The sequence below is a fragment of the Plecotus auritus genome, assembly GCF_963455305.1.
Source record: "Plecotus auritus genome assembly, chromosome: 8".
NCBI lineage: Eukaryota > Metazoa > Chordata > Mammalia > Chiroptera > Vespertilionidae > Plecotus > Plecotus auritus.
The window spans coordinates 131736524-131749840 of NC_137782.1; the positions used below are offsets into that span (position 1 = coordinate 131736524).

At 42.3% G+C, this 13317-nt stretch overlaps 1 long non-coding RNA gene and 1 pseudogene across 4 annotated transcripts in view; one reads left to right on the forward strand and one right to left on the reverse strand.

The window, feature by feature from the left end:
• LOC308257046 overlaps positions 1 to 13317 on the forward strand; it is a 145478-nt gene that overhangs the window by 10106 nt on the left and 122055 nt on the right. The window lies entirely within an intron of this gene.
• On the reverse strand, positions 750 to 4566 carry LOC308255856 (small ribosomal subunit protein eS8-like; annotated as a pseudogene). The gene is made up of 4 exons: positions 4257 to 4566; positions 3990 to 4183; positions 3367 to 3742; positions 750 to 808 (listed from the first exon to the last, which is right to left on the reverse strand). The product of its transcript is annotated as a small ribosomal subunit protein eS8-like (transcript).

Genomic DNA, 13317 nt, shown 5'->3' on the forward strand with positions numbered 1-13317 from the left:
ATGGCTAACCTTGATGAAACTGGCAATGTGCTAAGCACATTTTGTGGATTGTCTTATTTTAACAACATAACCATATGAGGCTGGTGCTATGAGAGGTAGAACAGTGTTAGGAGTAAGGAACATAGACTTTGAGGTCAGAGCTCTTCCACTGATCCTTCAGCTTTTTTTTTTTTAATCCTCACCCAAGGATATTTTTCCATTGATTTTTAGAGAAAGTGGAAGAGAGAGGGAAAGACAGAAATAGTGATTTGAGAGAAGCACATCAATTGGTTGCCTCCTGCACGAGTCCTGACCAGGGCCCAGACCAGGGAGGAGCCTGCAACCGAGGTACATGCCCTGGACTGGAATCGAACCTGGGACCCCTTGGTCCGCAGGCCAATGCTCTATCCACGGAGCCAAGCATTGACAGCAACTAGCCATGTGGCCTTGGATAAGAAAAGAAAAATACTTCATTTTCCTCATCTGTATCTATAAAATGAGGGTAATAATAGTACTTTCTTTATAAAATCATTGTAATGATTAAAATAATGTAAGCCATATAAAGTGCTTAGCATAGGGCTTGGCACATAGAAAATGCTCACCAAATGTCAGCTGTTATCATAATTAAAATAATTGTTATCCTCATTTAACAGATGGAGAAACAAAGCTTAGAGAGAGGTAAGGTTTTTTTTGCCTAAGTGACACAGCAAATAAATGATGGGATTTGCTCCGAGGCAACCAGACTTCAGAACTCTTTCTTAACCATTACATTACACCACCTTCATGGGTTGAGGGGAAGAGTCTGGATAAGAACTGCATTTTGTCCAACCTGAGGTAAACATAGATGTAAAAGTTAGGTTTGGGTTTGGACCTAACTAATCTTCATTTGTTATCTTAAGCATCTTATCATCATAGCATATGCTTGGTTATTCTTTGAGTTGATTCTTACCTAGATCCAAAAAAATGAATGAGTGGTGGGTTAATGATGGTCTTCTCCATAACTAACCCATAGGGTGTTTCCTGGCCAGGAAATAGCTGAATAAACACCTGTGCCCTTCCCAGTGTTCTTTGGATTAGAGGTAGGAGCTTGTCTGGTCTCTTGTTAGTATGATTTGTTTCTCTTCTTAATACACCTGGTAACGATGAGAAGTAGAGCAATGTATACATTGAACACTTTCTGTGTGCCACGCATTTTACATGGATTATCTCATCTAATCCTTAAAATAATGCTGTAAAATAGTTGCTCTTATCCCTATTTTATAGAAACAAAGAGAGGTTAGGAAACTGGCTTAAAATTACACAGTAAGTGGTATAGCTGGGATCTGAATAAGCAATCTGGCTCCAGCATCCATGCTTTTAACCTCTACACTCTGCTGCTCCTATTCCTCCCTTACCTGTGTAAAGTATGGGCCTGGTGGCTTAGTAGGACCAGTTGTTTTTCCCATTGGAAAAATGGGAAGATTTTGAGTGTTGGGCCTGTGACCTTCCTCCTCATTATTATTATTTTTATTGATTTTACAGAGAGGAAGGGAGAGAGAGAGAAACATCTATTAGCTGCCTCCTGGTCACCCACCATTGGGGGTCGAGCCCACAACCTGGGCATGTGTCCTGACCTAGAATGGAACCAGTGACCTTATGGTGCATGAGATGATACTCAACCAACTGAGCCACACCGGCCAGGGTGATCTTGTCTTGACCCTATCACCAACTTGCCTGGTCCAGAACTTCACTTTTCTCAGCCATATTGTCCACATTCATTAAGCAAATGTGTCGCTCTGAACTGTCTCTGAGATGGATCCCTCCTACCTCTGATGTTCTGTGATTGATCATATGAAATGAGGAGAGTAATAGTAGCTCAGCTTCTTGATTTTGAAGCAGTGGTATTTGTGAGGTTTTAGGGAGTCTGCTTTGTGCAGGGAAGATGCCAGAGTTCTGGCCGAAACCGGTTTGGCTCAGTGGAAAGAGCGTCGGCCTGCGGACTGAAGGGTCCCGGGTTCGATTCCGGTCAAGGGCATGTACCTTGGTTGCGGGCACATCTCCAGTGGGAGGTGTGCAGGAGGCAGCTGGTCGATGTTTCTCTCTCATCGATGTTTCTAGCTCTCTATCCCTCTCCCTTCCTCTCTGTAAAATATCAATAAAATATATTTAAAAAAAAAAAAAAAAGATGCCAGAGTTCTGGGCAGAGAGTGAGCTGCCTTCCTGAAGAAGGTAGGTCTGATCTCTTTTTTGAGGATGGTTGCCAAGGGAACCTTGCCTCTGGCCAGCAACAGTCAGGAATGCTTTGGTTGAGGGTTGGGTATAGATAACTAAAACAAGCAGCACATTTAGGTTTCACTTTCCAAACTACCCCTTACCTCCCCAGTTCACTTTCCTTTTCAAGATGCTAGTTTTATATACTTTCTATGTGATAGGCACTGTTTTAAGTACTTTACAAAGCATTATATTACTTAATCTTCATAGTAATATTATGAGATAGGTACTTGTATATTTACAGATAATGAAAGTGAAGCAAATAGAGTTAAATACTTTGTCTGCATTTACTCAAGTGGAAAGTGGTATCAAATACACTAAATTATAATGACTGGTTGGAGCTGAAAAAAAAAAAAAGCAGAGGGAGGACTCTTTATTTATTAGTGGGTTTTGTTTGATTGTTTTGTTTTTGTTCTATTTAGAATGATAGACCCTTGGAGTTGGAAAGGGCCTGTGCAGTAATACAGCCAAGCTCCTTGTCTCCAGATTGCCATCCAGTTAGTTACAGTAATGCTTTCTGTCATTCCCTGACAGATGACCATCCAAGTTCCTTTTGAATACTTCCATTGCTGAGGAACTCATCACTTCTTGAGGAGTCCCATTATATTGTTGAATAGCTCTCATTGGTAGGAAGTTATTTCTTGTTTTGAATTGTAATATAATTAGATAACTTGTCCGTTTTAGGCCTGTCCCCTGGAACCATACAGAAGAAATACAGTCTACCACATGCCAATCTTGTGAATGTTGGGAGACATTCTTCGTATTTATAAAGCATATTTACAATTTTCTTTTTTTCATTTTTAAAACTAATATTTATTGAGTACCAATCACAGGAAAGCTAGTCCAGGAGCAGGGAAACAGCATGTGCAAAGGCCCTGTAATGGGGCAGGGAAGTATGCTAGTTTCAACAGAATAAGGAAAACAAATCCATTGTGATTGAAACACAGTGGGTAAGGAAAAGATAGACCCAAGGGGAGGGTGGAGAAACAGCAGGGAGGGCCAGACCCAGTAGGACTGTGAGGAACCTGTAGAGTTGGATCTTAGCCTACACACTGGGAAAGCCATGAGAATGTTTTAGGTTAGTACATGATCTGATACCTACTTTTTTTTTTTTTTTAGAACAAACACCTTTATTACATGAGCTAAGATAGGAGGGCACATAGCCATCTGCTCGGCCACACTGGCCTGGTCTTGAAGCGATGCATGCAAGAAGCTTGCCCTGCTGGAACTGCTCCTCGAGAAGACTGCTGATTTGGGCATTCTTTTTCCTTTCATCATATTTCTTCTGAATTTTCTTTGATCGTTTTTTGTTTTTTTGTTCAAAATCTCTTCCTCTTCAGTAGTCAGCTTGGCCCCCTTCTTGTGGCCCAGGGACAGTGTGTAGTGGGACTCATACCACTGTTGGAACCGTGTGCTGTCAACGAGTACGATGCAGTTCTTTACTAGGGTCTTGGTGGGGACCAGTTCGTTGTTGGATGCATTGTAGACAACATCAGTAATCCTTGTTTTTTTTTTTTGTGTTTTTTTTAAAATATATTTTATTGATATTTTACAGAGAGGAAGGGAGAGGGATAGAGAGCTAGAAACATCGATGAGAGAGAAACATCGATCAGCTGCCTCCTGCACACCTCCCACTGGGGATGTGCCTGGAACCAAGGTACATGCCCTTGACCGGAATCGAACCCGGGACCTTTCAGTCCGCAGGCCGACGCTCTATCCACTGAGCCAAACCGGTTTCGGCAGTAATCCTTGTTTTTCACGTACAGTGCTCTGAGCCCCGGAGAAGTTGCCCACGTCCAGCCTCAAGGCTATGTACTTTTGTTGCCTCCGTGCACTCGGACTGTGTGTACGCGGTGGGGTCCAATCTTAGTGTTGTTTCACTTCTTGTGGTAGGGCTTTCTCTTGCCCCTGGTCTTGCGGCGCTTGTGCCAGTTGTCCCAAGAGACACCCACAGCTCAGCGCCAGCTTTTTGTCAAAAGCCACATGTGCAGGAATAAATTCCGGAGGTGCAGCCTGCTTAGGGTCACCGTAAGTTAGAAGTGGTGCCTTATTGGCCAGCTCATCCAGGTCAGCCTGGGACAGTTGGTTGACCTGGAGCCGGTCCCCGCCTATTCCAAACGTTGGACGACGAGCCATTGCATAGCCACGCGTGTGGCTCAGTGTCTGGCTTCTATGGAAGTCTGTTTTCGTGGGGTCCGCACAGGATGTGCCCGGGAGAAGGGGCAGACCAGGCTCGGGGTTGGACATCATCGCATCCGCTACGCCGCCTTGGAAAGGTTTTGTCATCCCTGGTTGCCCGGGCGACGTGCTGCGATCGCGGGTCTCTTGGCGTTCCATGGTGATACTAAACAGCCCAAGCACCTGCGTGTGAAATGCAGGGCCGCGGGCGCTGAGGAACGGTCTTACAATCTTCTTTAAAAAAATTTTTTTAATCCTCACCCTAGGATATTTTTTAGAGAGGTATTTTTTTTTTTTGAGAGAATGGAAGGGAGGGGCAGAGAGAATGAAACATCTATGAGAGAGAGACATCAATTGGTTGCCTCCCTCAAGCACCCGACCAGGGAGCGAACCTGCAACCCAGTATGTGACCTTGACCAGGAATCGAACCCATGACCCTTCAGTCCCCAAATCAGTACTCTAACCACTGAGAAAAACAGGCCAGGGCTGCAGTTTTCTTGTAGCATCTAAACTTGCATTCAATTCAGATTGGTCTGCACAGAAGCAATCTCTATCTTTTACTACTTTGTAAGTACAGCCTTGCAACAGGTTTATGCTTCTTGTGATTAGTTAGGCACAAAGTGTGGGCCCTTCACATATTTTGGGGAAATGAATGGATAATGAGCTGAATCTATACAATTGTATATGAGTCTGGTGGTTGTCTCCTACTCTTGTAATCTCTAGGATGTCAGGTTGCTGTCCTGTACACAGAGCTCACAAAATGGCTGGTGGTTTATCCAGGCACTTGATGAAACTGCATTTACTTCATCAAACCACTAGGTGACGAACGACTCACAAACGCGGACTGCCTGGGCTGGTTGTGTACAGGGCAGTTTTTGCCTGTACTCGCAAAGGCCATCAGAAGTCATCTGGTACAACCTCATGAAAAGGTTTTTTTGAGGGGAGGGGGAACACATCTTTGTATACTTGGTATTTTCCAGCTTTGTTCCTATTTTAAATATTAATTTCATTAGGATACTTCTTTGAGTGATTTTATTAGAAAAGGGACATGGGTGATACTTTCTAGGTCCTTATATATCCAGTTATTTTTTTTAACCTTCAGGTATATAAATGATACCTTATATGGATTTAGCATTCTTGAATAGTACTAGTCTCTACGAAGTCTGTATGCAACTTTTTACTGTCTTCAGTTTCTAGTGATACAGATGAAAAGTCCTATGCCAATAGGATACTTTTTTCTTTGTAAGTAATAACCTGTTCTCTCGTTCTGGAAGTTTGTAAATTTTTCTTTGTGCTTTATGTTTTGCCATGATATCCTTAGGTGTGTGTCTTTTTAAAATAACACTTGCTTGCCACTTGGTGAACCTTTTAGACCTAAAAACTTAAGTCTTTTCTTAGTTCAAAGAAGCTTTATTGCTTTCCTTCCATCTGTTTCCAGCTCCTTATTTTATAGATGAGGAAACTGAGCCCAAGGTCACTAAACTAGTTAAAATGAACCTTAAGCAAATAGCTTGACTCCTTTGTGAGTTAGACTTTCATTGTATTGGATAGTGCTCTAATGAGAGGGCCATCATGAACAACTTGGAAATTTTTTAGGAGAGAGGAATTTTGCCAAAGGAAGAAGAAATGATTAAATTCATTATAATTAAAATGTGGTCCTTTTGACGGACTTCAAAATTCACTAGTTCCTTAGTATGTCAGTTATTGGAGCTACCCCAAAGCTCTAAAACTTAATAAAGCCAGGAAGTTGATTGAACACTTGGAGAATTAGATATTTAGTTGTCAGAAGTTGGATAATCATGGCCATGCCCTATTGTATATATTGGAAAACATAAAAATGGCATCTGAAGGCTTGGAGACAGATACCATAAACTGTGTTTTATCAGTGGTCTGGTTTCTGTTTTGAGTTCCAGCCTGGGACCTTGTTTTACTGGGAATCACCTATTCCTGGCTCTGTTGATCTTTGGATTTCCCCAGCCCTTCAATCTCTTTCAGTTTTGAAATGAAACCTACCCCAGCGGGTGAGGTCAGATACCTGAGAGGACTTTGACAGCTCACACCAGGTTGTTTTCTTTCTAGAGCTGTCTGGTATGTGAATGCGTGAGACATAAGGCTCAGCAGGCTGTGATATAGACTAATTGGTGATGAATCAGCCTTGCATAAGACCTAGGCAGTATCATTTCTTTGGGTAACCAGGAAAACATGGAGACCAAATATATTGTCTTTCATCCTCAGAAAGTTGAAAGTTAAGAGCACAATCTCTAGAGATCTGCCATGATCTCTCCCTGTCTTTGGTTTACAGAAGGAAAGGCTTTATTCAGTGTTTTTTCTCATTTGTAGAACCTCTTTTCAGGAGAAAGCCAAGTTCCTGGCTGCGTTCTGCTGCTCCAGCTTTTAAACTTTTATTCTGTGCCTCTTGAAATTACTGCTCTGATATGAGGTGACTCTTCTAGATATCCCTAGACACATATCTCCACATACTCTGCTCCTGACCCCTTCACAGAATGTAGCTTCTCTTCCCTTTACTGTAAACCTGCTTTTCACCATATTACAGTACTTCACTTGGAATTTTTATAAGTGCATTTGGTTCTTTCTTTAGCTTACTACTTCCGCCTGATTTTGCCTGACTGTTCCCTAGCCACATTCCCCAGCACTGCAAAGCTGCTTTCAGACTTTCAAATACCTTTTCTCCTTTGACACTTCTGCTGGCCAGCAAGGCTAGTTGATCCCTCTTCTTCATGCTGGCATCTATACTCATTCTCCCATGTTTGTGTAGGATTTTGGTGTCTGACCTCCTCTCCTGGGGCTCTGGCCAGGCTAGGGGATTAGTGGCCAGGCTTAAGGAATCAGAATAGAGCATGGAATTACGGGGCTTGGTATTAATGTTACAGATGTGGGCTGATGGAAAGCCAGAAGATCAGAACATAAAGGCCAGTGTGGGGTTGGAAGGGACAGAAAATTTAGTATCTGAAGCAAAGGATGTCCTTTGTAGGCTCCCTCTTCTGCCCATTAAAAAAAATTAAGTTTTTTTTTTTTTTTTTTAGAACAATTGGGTTTACAGCAAAGTTGAGAAGTCAGTACAAATTCCCATTTTTTTGAAAAATTGCTATTTAATTTTACAAAGAACAGATCTTTAAAAAATCAGAACATTGTAGATATTTTGAATACTCCTCCCACATTTTAATTATTTCTATTCCTCAGAGGTAACCTGTTGGTTTGGAGTGTACCTTTTTCTGTATGTTTGTGTGTATATATATATAATGTATGAGCCAGAAAAAATTTAAAGTATAATTTTTGTATTTTATTTATTTATACAAATAGGGCTACATTTTATGTATTGTTGAGGTATTTCTGTCTTTGATTCAGTAGTATGCCTTGATAGTATTCCATGTTGGTACATAAAGATACTTATTCTGCCCTGGCCAGTTTTCTCAGTGGTTAGAGCACCGCCCCATGGACCAAAGGGTCAAGGGTTCAGTTTTGGGCCAAGGTCACATACCTTGGTTGCAGATTCCCCAGCTCTGGTAGGGGCACATGTGGGAGGCAACCAATCGATGTTTCTCTCTCTCTCCCCCCTTCCTCCCTCCCTTCTTCTTTCCCACTTTCTCTAGAAATCAATGGAAAAAATATTCTCAGGTAAGGATTAAAACAAAAGATACTATTCTTTTTGGCTGCTGTATAATATTTCATAGAATAGGTATACTGTATTTTATTTAGCTATTTTACTTTCAAGGGACATTAAGGTTCTTCCAATTTTTTTTGTTATGAATGATTCTTGTTGTGTTTTCAGTGTCAGCATTCTGTTCCTAGGCCTTTTCCCCCTTTTTCTCATATACTTCCCTAGGTGATCCCCGTCTCTCTGATGGCTTCAGTTTCCATCTACACATAGATGATGCCCAGATCTCTCTCCAACTGCTTATATGGACAACTCCACTGGATTGTTTTGCTGACTTGATAAAATGCAGTCTCCTGCTCTTCCCCACTTGCTTCTCCTCTAGTGTCCTGTCACATGGTAAACAGCCCCATTGACCCACATAGTTGTTAGGCCCCAAAGCCTAGTAGTAATTTTTAAGTCCTCCCTTCCCTTTCCACAGTTGACAACAAGCTTACCACTAGGACTTAACCTCCCCAATATATCAAAATATATATATATATTTTAATCCTTACCTCAGGATATTTTCCCATTGATTTTTAGAGAGAGTTGAAGAGAGAGGGAAAGACAGAGAAAAATATCGATGTAAGAGAAACAAATCGATTGGTTGCCTCCTGCACGCGTCCTGACCAGGACCCGGGCTGAGGAGAAGCTTGCAATCGAGGTACGTGCCCTTGACCAGAATTGAACCCGGTCCACAGGCTGACGCTCTATCCACTGAGCCAAACCAGCTAGGGCCTTCCCAATATTTCTTGAATCCTTTTTTCTGGAAGGCTTTCTTTCCTTCTTTATTGTTACTACCCTGTACCTTAGTTTGCTTATTTGTAAAATAGAGTATCTGTAATATCTGCTTAGGGATGGATTGGCAACTAATAAGTGCTATGTGAATGTTAGCTGTTATCATCATCATAGTTGGCTCCTCATTTTCCTCCCGTCCCCTCCCTCTTTTTCCTCCTCTCCCCACCCCCTCCTTGTCTTCTTAGTCTTAGTTTTAGTTGTCAATGTCTTCGTTGTTGTTACTGTTGTTCTATTCCTCTTCCTCTTTCTCCTCCTCTTTCCCACACAGTCTCTGTCTCCAGTCCTGATTTTATCGTCTCCCACTTCCATTCCATTCTCCTCATTGCAGCCAGACTAAGCTTTATAAAATGTAAGCCCTAGCCAGGCCGGCATGGCTCAGTGGGTGAGCGTCGACCTATGAACCAGGACATCATGGTTTAAATCCCAGTCAGGGCACATGCACAGGTTGCAGGCTTGATCCCCAGTGTAGGGCGTGCAGGAGGCAGCCTATCAGTAATTCTCTCATCATTGATGTTTCTATCTCTCCCTCTCCTTTCCTCTCTCTGAAATCAATAAAAACATATTTAAGAATATGTAAAAATAAAATAAAATGTAAGCCCTAGCCTGTTTTGGTTAGTGGATAGAGCATCAGCCCTCGGACTGAAGGGTCACAGGTTCGATTTGTGAGGATTAACCAAAAAAAAAAAAAAAAAAAAAAAGAGAGAGAGAGAATAATTGTGATCTAACTCTCCCGTTTAAAAAATCTTCAGTGATCTTTCTGTTGGGCTTTTGCATGTACTATTACCCCCACCTAGAATGTTTTTTCCCTTGATTTTTGAATTACTGTTTTCTTTTTTACTGAGATACCCATTTGTTTGTTTTTTTGTTCATCCTCACTTGAGGATATTTTCCCCATTGATTTTTAGAGAGAATGGAAAGGTGGGAGGGAGAGGGGAGGGGGAGAGAGAGAGAGAAACATTGATGTGAAAGACATCGATTGGTTGCCTCCCAAATATGCCCCAACCACATATGGCTCAACCGGGGCTAGGGGTAGAACTTGCAACTCAGGTACGTGCCCTTGACTAGAAATCGAACCTGAGACCCTTCGGGTGGGTGGGCCAGTGCTATAACAACTGAGCAACTCCGGCCAGAGCTGAGATACTTGTTTTTAAATATCATCCCAGAGAGGCCTTACCCTGACTTTCCAATGATTCTAAAGTAGCTACCCATATACTTTCCATAACATCACCTCTTTTATTCCTTTGTGTAGCACTTAGCAATATGATATTTTTCTGGTTTATTCACACATTTGTTTATAGTCTCCTCCAGTTAGAATATAAATTCTCTGAGGACAGTGCTTGGCACATTGTAGGAACTCAATGAATACTTGTTAAGTGAATGATGAAACAGCTCCATATGTCTTATGAGGCCCTTCTTGGTCTTTCCAGCATCATCTGCCTCTTAGTACACCCTCTACTTTGGCCTCCCTACTCCCCAGCCCATCCCATCTCTTCAGATGTGCTTTCTTGCTACAGGACCTTTGCATATACTGTTCCCTCTCCCTAGAATACTCTTTCTCAAATGCCTTGCCACTGCCTGAGTATCTCCTATTTATCCTTCAAGTTTTAGCTTAGGTGTAATTTCACCTTATTAGCCTTCTTAATCTTACAGTTTTTCAAGTATTGCCTTTAATTATCATTCATATTGTAATAATTTGCTTGTCTTCTTAACTAGACTGTAGTTTCTGTTGGGTAAAGGCCCATGTCTTGCCCACCGTATACTCTTAGTCCTAGCTGTTGTGGGCTGGAAGAATCCCTTGAGGTGGGGGGTGGTGGGTAGGAGGGATGAAATGCCAGTGGTATCACCTAAGGGGCAACAAAATGTATCTTAGAATGTCAAGCCATTTGGCCCTGGCTTATTATCTGAACCATCTGATATTCTTGAGAGGAACCATCTAATATACTCGTCGGTCTGTGAGACATATTCATAAAATCAGAGTAAGCCTGGCAGGGAACTTGTCCATAAAGGAGGCATGAATGAAGAGGACAGAGGTTGAGGATTTGGGTACTCCTAGTGGCTTATGGCAGAGTAACAGACTGGAGTAAAATCCTAAGCAAGGAAGGAAGCAAAAAGGCCTTAGGGATAAGGTGAGGCAAAGATGAAACAGGAAGCTGAATCATTAGGTCAGAAACGTAAAGAATCAGGATAGTGGGTGGAGTGTAAGAAGGAACAGAACAAGCAAGTCAGGATTAGGAACATAAATAATCTTGGGGGTTGTTCAAATCATCTTTAGCATTCTTAGCTATTTAGTGTGGAAACAATGTTTGGGTTATAAGAAGCATTAGGTAGTTAGGCCTACAAGGGTTTGAGCTGGATTGCATATTACTTGGTATTTTATGTGCTATATACAATCAAATCCTACCTTAATTTCCTCCATAAATTCTAGGTTAACTTTTTCCCTACTTCAGTTTCTGCTCCCAAGAGCCAACCTTCACTCCTTTTAAATATACTAGGTGCAAATAACTCATCTTTGAAAAAAGATTCCTGTATAGAAGCCTGTAGCAATACTGGTATTCCCGTCAGGCAGGGTGAGCAATCCTTCAGGTTATCCTCTCACCAAACCAGGCATAGGAGCTGGCCTCAGCAGCCTCAGGAATTCAGGGCTCTCTGCCTAGCCTGACTGGAATTTCTCTCTCAATTTTGGGGAGGGACATGATAGTGTAGAATATAGGGTGGCACTCTCATAGGTGAGGCATATTAAGGAGTAGTGGAAGAATGGCTGGGTGTACATAGATGGTAGAATCTGAAGGTGTGTAGGCAGCGGACTTCAAAGTTTCTGACTTGGAATGGTCCTTGAGTTTGTCAGCATTAGGGGCCTCTGATGTGTCAAGTAGAATAGTGCTTGTCATTAGCCCTCAGATTTTTTCTGTGTAGCCTGGAGCTCTTCTGCAGAGTAATAGCTGGCATAATGGTGGATGCTAAGGGGGAATCATCAGGATAGAAACAGTATTTATTGAGGAGGGGTGTGTTCTCTTTTGAAGGTTGGATGGATTATGTGTATTATACTGGGCAGTCTAAGACCTATGTAAGGCTAGGCATTTGTACTTCTATCCTGGGGCTCCATTAGGAAAACGAATCTAAGAGAGCCGGAGATCATGGCCTTTGTTGGTGATTTCCCCAAGAGTGCGAGTGCTCTCAACTTTGACTCCTGTTCTCTAAGCCCCAGGCTCTGAGGTCCTGCCTTTTGTTTTCTACTTCGTGGCCTTCAAATTTCATAATCCATTCTGACTCTTCTTTCTATGCCCAGCTTGACTCTTGGCTTTATGTGGTCCCCTAATTAAAATTTTTTTTCTTTAAATATTGATTTTTAGAGGAAGGGAGAGAAGGGCTGGGGGAGAGAGAGAGAAACATCAATCAGTTGCCTCCTGATGTGCCCTGACAGGATCAAACCCACAACCTGGGTATGTGCCCTGACCAGGAATCAAACCCACCACCCTTCAGTATACTGGATGATGCTCCAACCAACTGAACCACACCGGCCAATGCCATAGTCCCCTAATTTTGATATTGCTAGTTAGTTTCAAGTGAGGGCCTTCCTCCATTAGCCCTCTTTCTATAGAGCTATGATTTTGAAGCTTTAATGCATTAGAATTACCCATGGGGTCAAAGGTTGTGGAAGGGGAGCTGAATACTTACTTAAAATGCAGATTATTGGTTTCCTCCTAGCTATTCTGATTCAGTAGGTATGGGTTGGTAAGCAAGAATCTGCATTTTGACTGGCTTCCCTGGTGACTCTGATACACCAGTCATATGCAGATCATATGCAGAAAAACTCTGACTTAGAGGAGTCTGCTTGACCCCCGACTTCTAAAGGGGAAGGAATAAGCTTTGAACCCTTTCCTTGGATCCTAAGGTCCTAGGAACATTAGTTATCCATTGGGGACAATGGATAACTGTCTCTGTGTACCAGTACCTGACTTCTCATTGCCATAGTAGGTGTAGAGCCCAGATGAGGTAGCGGGTCTTTATGACTCCCCCACGGCAGGTCAGTATCTCTGGGACTTACAAGGGGCATTAACTTAGGATTCAGAAGGCAGGCTAGAATATAGACCTTAAAGGCTGCCGGGTATACTTCAGATTTATCTCTGGCGTGCCTCTTTTTCCTGTGCACATAGACCAGCCCTAATATAGGTTATCTTCATTTGGTCTCCAAACTGTCCTCACTTCCTACTGTGGTCATCCTCTATAAAATTTCCACTGTCCTTCCATAAAACAACTCATCCTGTCAACCTGTCTCTCTCCTTTTCAAATCCTCTATTGGATTTCTATTATGTGTACAATCAAGTCCAAATGTCTCACGTTGGAATAAACTGTTGCACAGTTTTGTCCAAATTATGGTCTACAAGGCCCAGCAAAAACTGTTTCTCAGGGCTTATTCCAAGCCCTTCTTCCCCCTTATGTCTGTCTCCTGCAGGCACCCT